General features: G+C 34.7%; 1 long non-coding RNA gene across 1 annotated transcript; it reads right to left on the bottom strand.

The window, feature by feature from the left end:
• Nucleotides 1-232: 232 nt before the first annotated feature.
• Nucleotides 233-745, bottom strand: LOC133804533 (uncharacterized). The gene is made up of 2 exons (XR_009878522.1): nucleotides 528-745; nucleotides 233-437 (listed from the first exon to the last, which is right to left on the bottom strand). It is a non-coding gene; the product is annotated as an uncharacterized LOC133804533 (long non-coding RNA).
• Nucleotides 746-14,600: the final 13,855 nt, after the last annotated feature.

The following is a 14,600-nucleotide window of genomic DNA, read 5'->3' as shown; positions in this document are numbered from 1 at the left end:
CCTAAACTTTGAAATAGCATAACTTACTCATTTCTAAACATTTTTTAGTGTTTCAAAAGCTCAATTTTATGTACTCAATCTCAACAACATCACAGTACAATTTAATTTTACAAAAACAATATACAGTGGCTGCTTGACCCCTTGGAAGTCACAGCTTAAAACATGTTCTGTTTTAGGGTATCCTACAAAACCCTTGGGGGTTTTGGTTCCCATTTTCAAAAATCAATACACATGCATCATAAAAATTATTAAACAACTACAATAACCTTATTACATCACCAACAAGAAACTTTAAGCATTAGATATACAAAATAATGCTTAAAACTAAAAACCCTACAACAAAATCATCAAAAGTAAACTTTTTACATCTTTGGTGTTCTTGCTTAAGGTTTGGACCTTCCTATAAGCTTTGACTCCTTCAAAACCTTTCAAAAACCCTAACCAAGTTCCCCCAACAACATAGTTAATTAGCTATTTGAAACTCTATGCTTAAAACTTTACAAAAGCCTAGAGTAGTGAAACTTTACCTTAGGGAAAAATACTTCCTAGACCAAGACTTAGCCTCCAAGTTTTCCTTGGTGTTCTTGAGGTTGAATATTGAGAGAACACTTTGAAAGGTCTTCAAAAATCAGATGAGTGAATGAGAGAGGGAGAGTGGTCGGTTCTTAGTGTGGGAATTGCTCACAAAACTCTTCAAAATATCACAAAGTACTTGAGTGCTTTTCTACCCACTTGCCCACTTGACTTCTTCATTAAATGGGATTTAATCTATATAAAATTGGGTTCACACCACTCTAAAATACCACATGGCCGGCCAACCCTTGCTATATATAATCATTTCATTTTTTTTTTTTTTAATAAAGGTTAATAAATGTTTCATAAGAAGAAAAGTCCAAATTGGCTTTTGACACCTTTTTCACTCTTATTAAGTTTTAATCACCAAACTTAACATTAATTAATTAAATTAAATGTCTCTCACATTTAATTTAATTAATCACATAATAAAATTTAACCTAAGGTCCATTCATGGAATAAAATTCCCCATTTCGGTAAAATTAGGCATTTAACACAAAATGCCCTAAAATTTCCATTTTCTTTTAGGTTTATTATTTTTTACCAAACTTTAACTTTTATGAATGTATTTTATGCTCAAAATATAATTGCCATGATTTTTCATTTTATTTTCCGAGATTTTTACCTGATCAGGGTTTTTGTGTAGGTCGAGGACCGAAAGTCTTATCTTGACTTTTAAAATCACAAAATTCATATTTTGGCTAGCAATAACTCATGGAATACTTACAAACAAAATATAATATTATTTAAAATAATATTCTTAACCCGGGGGAAAAATCCCGATCCGAGTCGTTTAAAGGTACCCGAAAATGCAGGACGTTACACAAGGATGGTCCAACTTTCTTTTACCTTTACCTGCACCACATAGCGCCCGTGAGTCGAGGTTCAGCAAGAAAACTCAAACATGCTCATAAGCAGATATTAACATGTCACCAAATTATAATAAGAATGTCTAGCAGTAATAACCCTATTCATGCATGCAAGCAAGTACAAATAAATGATTATGAGGTCTTGCGCCTGAGTAGATGACTCTTTAGTCACTCTGGGGTCCTGCACCCTGAATAGATGACTATTAATTCAATCTGGGGTCATGTTCCCTGAATAGATGACAATTAAGTCACTCTGGGGTCCTCTGCCCTGAATAGATGACTATTAAGTCAATCTGGGGTCCTGCACCCTATGCCATGTGACGTTCCAGTCACCTGAGCCTTTTAGCCCTGGCTCTGAGTAACTAGCCTTAGACTAGCCAATCGCTTTAGTTTTCTTCGACCAATAGGTCAGTCGAGCATATAATGCTCTTGTTGATTAAATCTAATCATATCGACCAGCGTTCAATGCGTTATTGCCGCTCTTGACTCATAAGTCAATTCCATACAACCAGTGCTCAGGACTATTGTCGATCATGACTGATAAGTCAATAGCTCTGTGGAATTATCAAGTCTCTAGGTATTTTCTAGCCAAGTGCTCTAATGGATAGAAAAAGTTGTGTCTTACAAGTGAGCATTAGGTTCCTATTTATAGAGTTTAGAGACACCCTTTGAATTTCAAATTTCACCAACCCCATGGTTGTTACCAATGTTTAATTTGATGTTTTGTGGAATTAAAATAGAGATTTGGGAATTACTTGGTTGTTGGAAACGTTCAAAATTGGATAAAACCGAAGTTTGGAAAAGTTGTCTGCCTCTCTAGCCGCGGCTAAGACGTTTTTTCAGCTACCAATTTTCCAAATTTTCCAAAACGTTCCAAATTCATTCTTACTTGATTTTGTAACTTTCATACAAATTATGGGAGTTAAAATCACATCTCTAACAGTCATATCTCTTATGACTTTGAGAAGTTCATATCAAAATTGTATAACAACAAATCTACACAATAATGAGCAATATTTGAGAATTACAAATTTGTTACTGAAATTATAACTCTCAAATATGTTACACATTTGTATTACACACTATACAAAATGTTGTAACTCTTTTTTTTTATGTTACAACATGTAATACTCTTTGTCACATATACTTAATCTAAAACATTATATTAAAAAGTAATATAAGATACTAACTAATTATCATTACTATTTCTATTATTAATTAATAGATGTGATATGTGTTGTGAGGGTGGTGTGGTGTGGTGTAGCTTATCAAACAGTATAATGCATGTGCCTATAAGTGAAACAAATATGACTTGACTGTCCAGAACCGACATGCCATAAGAACATAATAAGGGTTACCTTATGTGCTTTTTTTTTCCTTTAATAAAGTAAAGAAGTAATTAAATTTTCTTAAAGGAATAAATATATATTATATAGAAATAAAAAAGAGAGAAAGATTAAAGAAAGGAATAGATGTACTTATTAGTGCCGCTTAGTGCAGTAGGTAAGATAGGTCCGTCAACTCTTTTGGGTCGTTTAACGTATTGGACGATTGGGATTGAGAGCTACCTCTGCTCATCGTTCTTACGTAAGGTCATTATCATTCTTTCTTTTATTTATTTATATAAATATAGAAAGAAAAAAAAAATAATGGTGGCTCAAACAAAAATAAATAAGAAAAAATATAATAATAAATATAGGTAAACTGAGAAAGAAAGATATATCTTCAATGTTTATATATAAGGAGGGTAAAATTCTGTGATGACGGTCATTCAAGATACTGTTTTCCCCACTATAAGCGATATGGATAAGCAAAAAGATAAGGCAGCGAAAAGTACATGCGAGAAAATTAAAAAGAAAAAGAAAAGAATGAGTAAAACCTCATTTATCTTAAAGTTCTGTTATACTTAACTCCTTAATTTTTTGGCATTATTTTCCATTCTTGAGTTCTTGCTCAAGAAGATTTTTTTTATGAGACCAAGTTTTTCTCAAAAAATCTCCTTATTTTTTTTTAGCCGGTGAAAGCTCTCAATCTCATGTTCTATTACCAAATTTACTGTCTCTATTAGTTTTTATTGTTTACTGCCAGTGTGAAATCACGTGGCCATCTAAAACGAATGTCACATTACTATTTTAAATTAAAAAATCAATAAAAATATTTAAATTAATTTAAAATATAAAAAATTTACTTAAAAAGTATATTATAAACAAAAAAAAATTAATATTAATTCATAAATATAAATATGAAATTAAAATATATATATATATAAACCCTAATTTCCTCCTCCTCCTCCTTCTTCTTCCTTCCTTCTTTCCTTCCTTCCTCTCGCCGCCAGCCCTTAAGCCCCGCCCCTCCCATCTCCAACCACCTGCAACTCCATCCTTGTTCACTCCCCTCTCCCACCTTCCTCGCACCTGCAACACAAGCTTTGCCCCACCCAAAGCACAGATCTGTCGTCAAATTTGTTGGGAAAACTTATTCAAGATCTTGTTTATTTTCATGTAAATCGTATATTAAACATATTAATATAAGAAAACCTAAAACATGTTCCTAAAATTGAATTCATACTGAGATAATGATAAGAACACCTTACATTATTGTGCAGCGAAATGATTGAGTCATTCCTTCAATTTCTCTAATCCTTGTATCCTTTCTGTCGCAGGGTATCACCAATAAACTGAATTGTTCTTCAATTTTCTTCACAGCCTTCCAAAGTATCCTTAGAATCATCAAGACTAGAGTGGGCAATTCTCAACACATGAAATAGATAACAATAAGAAGAGTAAAAGAGAATATTGAGGCTTAGAAAATGACTTATGTTGGTGAGAGAATCTAAAACCTAGAGCATCAAGAATAAATCTTCTGATTTTCTGTCAGATAGTCTTTCTGTAATCTATTTTCAACACTCACTTAGCATTCCTTTTATAGGCTCAATTAGGTTACTTATTTAATTAAAAAATCAATAAAATAATATTCAATTATTAGCCCTAGGTCGAAATTCTCATGGGTCATAGGCCCGTGAAATTTCCCTTTTAATTATAAGCATGTTGGACTTAAAATCAAGGCATGTATTATTTTCTATTGATTAATTAATTAAATAATTATTTAAATCATTTATCAAATTAATTATTTATAATTTGAACATTGATTTAAACTTATTTATTAATTTAGATACCAAATTATCTTAATTAATAAATCTACCATAATTACTCTTTCCTTCTCTAAATTACATAACTCTGTGAAACTATCCAAAATTGACCTGGTCAACTTTGATAATTAAATCAATTAATTGAGACTATCTAGATGATGTTATCCAAGGTACAATGGGGACCATGGGCCTACGAAATCAAGCTCCAATAAGTTATCATAAATTTAACAGATAAATTTACTAACTTATTAACTCCTCGTGACTCCACTAAAAACTCAGAATTGCACTCTTGAATTCATAGAACGCTCTATAACAAATAGAGATACGTTATTAATTATCCATTGTTACAACCATAATTGTCACTCAATCCTTTATAGACGGTCTACAATGAGATGGGACTAAAATATCGTTTTACCCCTCATTGTATTTTATCATTAAAACACTTAGTTCCTTGTAAATGATATTTCAGTAACCTAATATTAATTACTGAAATGAGATCTCTATCATTTAGCACATTGAACCAAACTAATAGGAAACCATCGTTTCACTTCCTCATCAGAAGCAATAGATGTTCATATTCATGATTAACACTCCCACTCAATTATACTGATGAGTTCCCAAGATGTAAGTATAGGCTAGTCCGTAGGGGTAGTTGGTAACAAACAAGTCAAAGAACTGAAATAATACAATCAGTTAGAATACTAACCACTCAGGATTGAGATTGAATTGACCTATGGTCAACTATATGATATGACTAGAATAGATAATGAAGATATGTTTACTTATCCTATCAACTGTCAATATCGGTCCAGTTCGATGTAACAAATACATATGATCTTATCTACTTTGCTAATGTTCTGGAAAGAACATAACATTGCGGTGTGTAAGTAGATCGAATCGTAGATTCGCAAGTCAGTGTAAATCTTGTGCACTGACTAATCTCAAGACTAACTTATTTTGAACATATAATCATATTTATATTTCACTGTGATTATGTCACTATAAATATGATTAGCTATATGCTCGGGATTTAATAGAAGTTTATATTAAACAAATAATCATGAAAATAAAACATGTGAGCAACGTGATTGACCAAGTCAAAAATTAATTTCTATTCTTTTATTGATAATAAAATGGCATTACAAAGAAATCGATTTTTAATTGGGGCATTCTACCAATCTCATTTCCTTGATATGTTTATCAAATGTAGCTTCTGGCAGTGTCTTCTTAAACGGATCCGCAAGATTGTCTTCAGATGCAATCTACATAACCTTCACATCTCCCATGGCCACATATTCTCGAATTATGTGATACTTCCTTTCTAAATGCTTACTCATTTTGTGACTTCGAGGTTCTTTCGAGTTGGCTATCACTCCTGTGTTGTCACAAAAACAACACAAGCGGTTTATCCATATCTAGAATAAAAACAAGATCCGAATAAAACTTCTTTAGTCAGACTATTTCCTTAGCTGCTTCTGACGCAACTATGTAGTCAGCCTCCATGGTGGAATCTGAGATCGCATACTGCTTTACGCTTCTCCATATCACAGCTCCACCCCCAAGAGTAAACACCAATCCAGAAGTAGACTTCCTGTAATCGACATCAGTCTAAAAATCTGAATCGGTGTAGCCTACAGGGTTCATAACACCACCCTTGTAGACTAACATATAATCCTTAGTCCACCCTAAATACTTCAGAATATGCTTAACTTCTATCTAATGTTCCAGTCGTGGGTTTGACTGATACCTGCTCACTACTCCCACTGCATAGCAGATATGTGGTCTAGTACACAACATAGCATACATCAGACTTCTAACTGCAGATGCGTAAGGAACTTTTCTCATTGCATCTTCCTCTTCAGGAATCTGGGGAGACTGCTTCTTTGAAAGATGAATTCCATTGCGAGACGGTAGACGTCCTTTCTTGGAATTTGTCAATGAGAAACATTCAAGCACTTTATCGATGTAAACCGCTTGAGATAGGGCTAAGAGTTTGTTCTTTCTATCCCTAATGATAGGGATACCTAGAACATAACTTGCTTCACCCAAATCCTTCATCTGGAATTGAGTGTTCAGTTAATTCTTCACATTTGACAATTTCTTAACATTGTTTCCAATGAGTAAGATATCATCTACATACAGAACCATAAATACCACTATTTGATTTGCCTTCAATTGGTAAACACAAGGCTCGTCAATATTTTTTTCAAAGCCATAGGTTTTGATTATTTCATCAAACCTAAGATTTCATGAACGAGAAGCTTGCTTAAGTCCATAAATGGACCTATTCAACTTGCAAACTTTTCATTCTTGTCCAGCTACTTTGGTCTGACGAGAAGCTTGTGCAACTATGGTCTGACGCAGCTCATGAATGAGCTTCAGACTTTTGAGTTTATCATGGGTGGACCAAGTAAGGGAGGAGAAAAGAAGACAACTACTACTGTTGATGATCTAGCAAAGGTTGAAGCTAACCTAGCTTCATCTTCGAAAGCTGGAAACAAGAAGAAAGGTGGACAAAACACCAACCCCTGGCCTGCAAAGGCTGCAAAGACAAGTGCACAACCAAGTGCATAGAAGCCTAAGGAGAAGAAAAATAAAAACAAGAAAGGTAAAGGTAAGTGCTTTCACTGCAATGAGAAGGGGCATTGGAAACAGGATTGCCCCAAGTTTCTAGCAGCAAAAAACAAAGGTAATGATTATAGTTCATTCATCGTAGAAACATGTGTTTTAGAGAATGATAAATCTATTTTAGATTATTGATTTTGGATCTATTAACCATGTTTGTAACTCTTTATAACTTCTTAAATTGTGGGAGGAAGTGGACGAAGGCGGCTTAAAGCTTAGAGTTGGGAACGGAGCGCTCGTTGCGGTCCAAGTTAGAGGAAGAGCTCGCCTGAAGTTCGGAAATAAATATTTAATTTTGAAAGATGTATTTTTTATTCTGGATTTTAGTATAAATTTAATTTCAGTTTCCATGTTGCAATTAGAACAATTTGTTATGTCTTTTACAAATTCTAATATATCTATTTCTTTCAATGGATCACAATTGTGTATTGCATGTTTGGAAAATGGGGTTTATATTTTGCGATCTAACGAACCCCTCGCGCTTAATAGGACCAATAAACGTCAAAAGATCGATAACGATAACATGACGTATTTATGGCACTTGAGACTATGTCACAATGGCTATGATAGAATTCAAAGACTTACAAAGGATGGGCCTTTGAGGGAACTCACCTTAGGTGAATTACCTGTCTGTGAATCTTGTCTAGAAGGCAAACTGGCCAAGCATCCATTCTCTGCAAAGGGTGATAGGGCGAAGGAACCACTTGGACTTGTTCATTCAGATGTTTGTGGATCTTTGAATGTACAAGCCAAGGGTGGTTTTGAGTATTTCGTAGCTTTCATTGACAATTACTCTAGATACTTATGTCTTTACCTAATGCATAGGAAATCATAAACATTTTCAAAGTTTCAGGAATTCCTAGCTATGGCTCAGAACCAATTAGGAAAAACGTTAAAGATCTTGCGATCTGATAGGGGTGGAGAATATTTGGATATGCAGTTCCAAGATCATTTAACTAAACTTGGGATTTTATCACAACTTACTGCCCCAGGTACTCCTCAACAAAATGGTGCAGCGGAACGCCGGAACAGAACTTTATTGGAAATGGTTAGATGAATGCTTAGTTACTCAACTCTGCCAACTTCGTTATGGGGACATGCAATTGAAACCACGAACGACATTCTCAATGTCGTGCCGTCCAAATCAATCCCCAAAAAACCATTAGAACACTGGAATGGTCGTGAATCTAGTTTACGCCATTATAGAATTTGGGGGTGTCCCGCCCACGTCCTGAGGAAAAAGGAGGGAAAGCTAGAACTGCAAACTGAAGTTTGCGTGTTTGTTGGCTATCCTAAAGGTACTCGGAGTGGAATTTTCTAAATTCATTCATAAAAGAAAGTGTTTGCTTCTACGAATGCTACTTTTCTGGAAAATGACTATATCCAAAACTTCAAACCGTGCAGCAAAGTAGTTTTAGAGGAGATGGTTGAAGAATTGACTCCAACCAATGTTCCATCGTCATCAACGTGAGTTAATGATGAAATTCCCACTCTAACATGTCCATCCGACGCAAGTCAATTTAAATGAAGAAAATAACACTGTTCCTGACCAAAGTCATGGAGCCTCGTCGTAGTGGGAGGGTTTCTAGGAACCCAGTACACTATGGTTTGGATGGTGAAACCAATATGGTTGTTGGTGACACTGGTGACGATGATCTGTTGTCTTTCAAATAGGCAATGGCTAGCCCTGAAAATGAACTATGGCTCAAAGCCATGAAACAGGAAATGGAGTCCATGTACTCAAATTCCGTCTGGGATCTTGTGGAAGCACCTAGTGACTTTAGGGCCATTAGGTGCAAGTGGATCTACAAGAAGAAATGAGGTGCTGATGGAAATATCAAAAATTATAACGCCTGATTAGTGGCAAAGGGTTATACCCAAATAGAAGGAGTGGACTATGAAGAAACTTTTAGTCTGGTAGCCATGCTCAAGTTCATTCGCATCCTCCTATCCATAGCAGCCGCTCTCGACTATGAGATCTAGAAAATGGACGTCAAGACAGGCTTTCTTAATGGAAAGCTTGACAAAGTCATTTATATGGATCAACCAGAAGGATTTAAAGTAGCTGGACAAGAAGGAAAAGTTTGCAAGTTGAATAGGTCCATCAATGGACTTAAGCAAGCTTCTCGTTCATGAAATCTTAGGTTTAATGAAATAATCAAAACCTATGGATTTGAACAAAATATTGATGAGCCTTGTGTTTACCAGCTGAAGGCAAATCAAATAGTGGTATTCCTGGTTCTTTATGTAGATGATATCTTACTCATTGGAAAAAATGTTAAGAAATTATCAGATGTGAAGAATTGGCTGAGCACTCAATTCCAGATGAAGGATTTGGGTGAAGCAAGTTATGTTCTAGGTATCAAGATCATTAGGGATAGAAAGAACAGACTCTTAGCTATATCTCAAGTAGCTTACATTGACAAAGTGCTTGAACGTTTCTCAATGAAAAATTCCAAAAATGGACGTTTACCGTCCCGCCATGGAATTCATCTTTCAAAGAAGCAGTCTCCCCAAACTCCTGAAGATGAAGATGCAATAAGAAAAGTTCCTTATGCATCTGCAGTTGGAAGTCTGATGTATGCCATGTTGTGTACTAGACCAAATATCTGCTATGTAGTGAGAATGTATCATTCAAACCCAGGACCAGAACATTGGATAGCAGTTAAGCATATCCTGAAGTATTTAAGGTGGACTAGGGATTATATATTAGTCTACAAAGGTGGTGTTCAGAACCCTGTAGGCTACACCGATTCAGATTTTCAGACTGATGTCGATGACAGGAAGTCTACTTCTGGAATGGTGTTTACTCTTGGGGGTGGAGCTGTGATATGGAGAAGCGTAAAGCAGTCTGTAATCTCAGATTCCACAATGGAGGCTGAGTACATAGCCACGTCAGAAGCAGCTAAGGAAATAGTTTGGGTAAAGAAGTTCTATTCGGATCTTGGTGTTGTTCCAGAAATGGATAAATCGCTTGTGTTGTTTTGTGACAATACAGGAGCGATAGCCAACTCGAAATAACCTGGCAGTCACAAGAGGAGTAAGCATATAGAAATTAAGTATCACATTATTCAAGAATATGTGGCCAGGGGAGATGTGAAAATTATGAAGATTGCATCTTATGGCAATCTTGCAGATCCGTTTACAAAGACAGTACTAGAAGCTACATTTGATAAGCATATCAAAGAAATGGGATTAGTAGAATTAAGACATTAGTTTCAATTAGTGCAAGTGGGAGTTTGTTGGGGTTTTATGCCCTAATTAAAACTCAATTTCTATGTAATCTCATTTATTATCAATAAAAGAATAAAAATTGGTCAATCACTTTGCTCACATGTTTTATTTTCATAATTATTTGTTTAATATAAACTTCTATTAAATCCTGAGCATATAGTTAATCATATTTATAATGACGTAATCACAGTAGAATATAAATATGATTATATGTTCAAAATAAGCTAGTCCTAAGATTAGTCAGAGCACAGGATTTACACTGACTTGCCAATCTATGATACGATTTACTTACACACCGCAGTGTTATGTTCTTTCCAGAACATTAGCAAAGTAGATAAGATCGGATGTATTTGTTACATCGAGCTGGACCGATATTGACAGATTATAGGATAAGTAAACATATCTTTATTATCCATTCTAGTCATATCATATAGTTGACCATAGGTCAATTCAATCTCAATTCTGAGTGGTTAGTATTCTAACTGATTGTATTATTTCAGTTCTTTGACTTGTTCGTTACCAGTTACCCCTACAAACTAGCCTATACTTACATCTTGGGAACTCGGTAGTATTATTGAGTGGTAGTGTTAATCGTGAATATGAATATCTATAGCTTCTGATGAAGAAGTGAAAAAATGGTTTCCTATTAGTTTTGTTCAAGGTGCTAAATGATAGAGATCTCATTTCAGTAATTAATATTAGTTTACTGAAATATCATTTACAAGGAACTAAGTGTTTTAAGGATAAAATACAATGAGAGGTAAAACGGTATTTTAGTCCCATCTCATTGTAGACCGTTTATAGCGGATTGAGTGACAATTATGGTTGTAACAATGGATAATTAATAACGTATCTATATTTGTTATAGAGTGTTCTATGAATTCTAGGAAATTTCACGGGCCTATGGCACCATGGGAATTTCGACCTAGAGTTGATAATTGACTATTATTTTATTGATTTTTTTTAAAATAAATAAGTAACCTAATTGAGACTATAAAAGGAATGCTAAGTGAGTGTTGAAAATAGATTACAGAAAGACAATCTGACAGAAAATCAGAAGATCTATTCTTGATGCTCTAGGTTTTAGATTCTCTCTACAACATAAGTCATTTTCTAAGCCTCAATATTCTCTTTTATTCTTCTTCTTATTGTGTCTATCTCATGTGTTGAGAATTGCCCACTCTAGTCTAGGTGATTCTAAGGATACTTTGGAAGGCTGTGAAGAAAATTGAAGAACGGCTCAGTTTCTTGGTGATACCTTGCGACAGAAAGGATACAAGGGTTAGAGAAACTGAAGGAAGGACTCAGTCATTCCATTGCACAATAATGTAAGTGTTCTTATCATTATCTCTGTATGAATTCAATTTTAGAAACATGTTCTAAGTTTTCTTATATGAATATGCTTAATATACGATTTACATGAAAATAAACAAAATCCTGAATAAGTTTTCCCAACAACTGGCCTCAGAGCCTTTTGTAATCTTTATTTTCATCCATGAACATGGTAAAATTGAATTATTTGATGTGTTGAGTAATTAGATGAATTTCATGATTTTTATGATGCATATTAAATTTTATGTGATTATTAGCATATTTCGGTTATTTTGTTGTGTTTTCTTTGCAAATAATTTTTTATATAAATGTTTTATTTGATGTAAGGCATGGTAAAAATTATTTAGAAAATGTTTTTGGGTTGAAAAATTACACAAATTTTATTAAAAAAAAAATTCGGGCTATGGCCGCGGCCAGCGGCTAGTGGTCGCGGCCACCATCAACCTTTTGACCACGATTTTGGCCAACGACGAGTAGACGTCAAAACTATAATGAACCTTCAAGAGAAAAATACGACACAGACAATTTTATAGTGGTTCAGCCCCAATGTGTGGTAATAGCCTAATCCACTTGGAGTTGAGATATATTTAGCCTACATTTAAGATCAAATGAACTTGAGCCAACTGAGTTTCTTAAGTGCAAGTAGAAAAATATAGAGTTTCTCTCTCTAGAGAATACAAGTTTTTTCTCTCTAACCTCTCAGAAAATACCCCAAGAATGCCCCAAGTAACAGTCCCAAAATCTCAAAACGAGAGAGTTTTCTCAGTCTAAAAAGATTAGATCCCCCCAAATGATGCCATGAGCCATCTATTTATAGGCTCATGGATCGTACATTAAATATTCCCTTTGATTGGGTCTTTCTGTTACTCTCACATTATTTAATTAATAATAACATTTAAAATACAACAATATGTGATTCTTTGGGATAATATGAGAGATTCCCGCGCAGGTACGACCGATTCTAGCTGAAGCCGTTACTGGGATCTCTTGCGTAGCACTGTTCTGTTTAGTCGGTCCACATCACACCCAGAAGGAAAACTGGAGGGCCAAAACACTTCACTGGTTGCCCAAACCCTCACTGGTCGACCAAGACAAGTGACTGGTCAGCCAAACACATGTCTGGTCGGCCAAACACTTTACTGGTCGGACAAGCACTTGACTGGTCTAACATGGCACATCTCTGGTCCAGCATGACACTTGACTAGTCAGTCAAAAATCTTCACCGGTCGGACAAAAATTCTATCAAATCGGTCAAATCACTTTATCACAACTCTGAAAAGCCAATACATTTATTGACTGTTAATGTGCCTTTTACTAACCATGTATTGCCACTTGTCACTTCTGATTGCCACGTCATCGAACTGAAATTTTGGGGATAACACAACCCTTGGCCGGGGCCAGCACGCGTTTTTTTGCCCAGATCGTCCCGTGGCCGCGACCTGCGATAAATTTTTCTTTAAATTTTATTTTTGAATGTATTGTTTAATAGGTTAATACAAAAATATCAGATTTTTCTATTATTTAAAAATATCTTTCTTGAAATACAATATTTTTGTTGTTTGATCTTTTAAAAAAAATAGATTTTTTCTACAAATATTCAAATTCAAATTTAAAAATAGGTTAACTTATTAATTTTAAATATTAATATATTAAAATATTAGAATTAAGTTATCAGATATTTTTTAAATACTTGATATTTTTTGAAATATTTTATTTGAAAATAATAATATTTGATTATTCTAAAGATTGTAATATTTAAATAATTTGAAATTTGAAAATTTGTTGACTAAATATTTTTATAGATATTTGAATTTGTTTAACTGTTTAAGATATTTTTTCAAAAATAGCTAATGATATTTGTTTTAAAGATTTATAATTGGTTAAAATTTTGAAAATATCATGTTTTTTAAACCAATTAATAAAATATTTTTAATAACTGAGATTTAAATTAACTTTGATTAATTGTTGATAAATCCTATTTAAATTAAATTAATATTTTTCAAAATGACCTAAACTATGTTGATTGTTGATAAATTAACTTTTGTCCATATATAGTGCACTTAACATGCCTCATCAATAATCATGTATGTCACATACTAGGTCCAGTTTTCTTACCTCAGACTTGAGCGTAAAATAAATAAAGAACGACCCTTGAGAACGATCATATCCTAAGGCCCTTAGCGGTAACCTAATCATAACCAAATATAAAATCTCAACAATAAAATGAGTAATAAAAGATTCCTGGACCAAGTCCTAGCCCCCGGGACCTCGAATCCTACTAAAATGGTTAGTAGATTCGATCCCAAGCCTTGAGGTTCGAAAACCCGCGCTTAAAACCAAGTAAAACTAAGCTTGGCAAAAAACAGACAGGCGGGCCGCGACTTGCCTCCCAGACAGACAGCCCCCTATCTGGGTGCCAGGGGTGAGGCACGACTTGCCCTTGAGGGTTGCGGCGCGCCTGCTTGACAGAGCCCGGTGAAGGCTCTGGGGTTCACTCAAGTCGTGGCGCCCATGAACTCGGTCGCGACTTGACCTCGCGAACCCAGCTCCCCTGCATTTTCTTCAATTCAAACTCAGCCAAAAACACAGCCCAATAATCCCACTATCAAAACCAAACATCAACACAACATTATCACCAATCTAACAGCAAAATCCAAGCTTCACAACACCTAAGACACCTCCAAATACCCAACTCCATAATCAAATTTCCAAACTTACATATAACCTTAAAAAAACAAAGGAAAACTCAAATGTTAAGCTTAAAATCCTTACCTCAACACTGAGTTAACACCTTCAGCTGCTGCAATTAAATCATAAAC

The sequence above is a fragment of the Humulus lupulus genome, chromosome X (genome assembly GCF_963169125.1).
Source record: "Humulus lupulus chromosome X, drHumLupu1.1, whole genome shotgun sequence".
Taxonomy (NCBI): domain Eukaryota; kingdom Viridiplantae; phylum Streptophyta; class Magnoliopsida; order Rosales; family Cannabaceae; genus Humulus; species Humulus lupulus.
The sequence above is the reverse complement of the archived record's forward strand: the minus strand, read 5'-3'. Positions and strand labels throughout refer to the sequence as shown.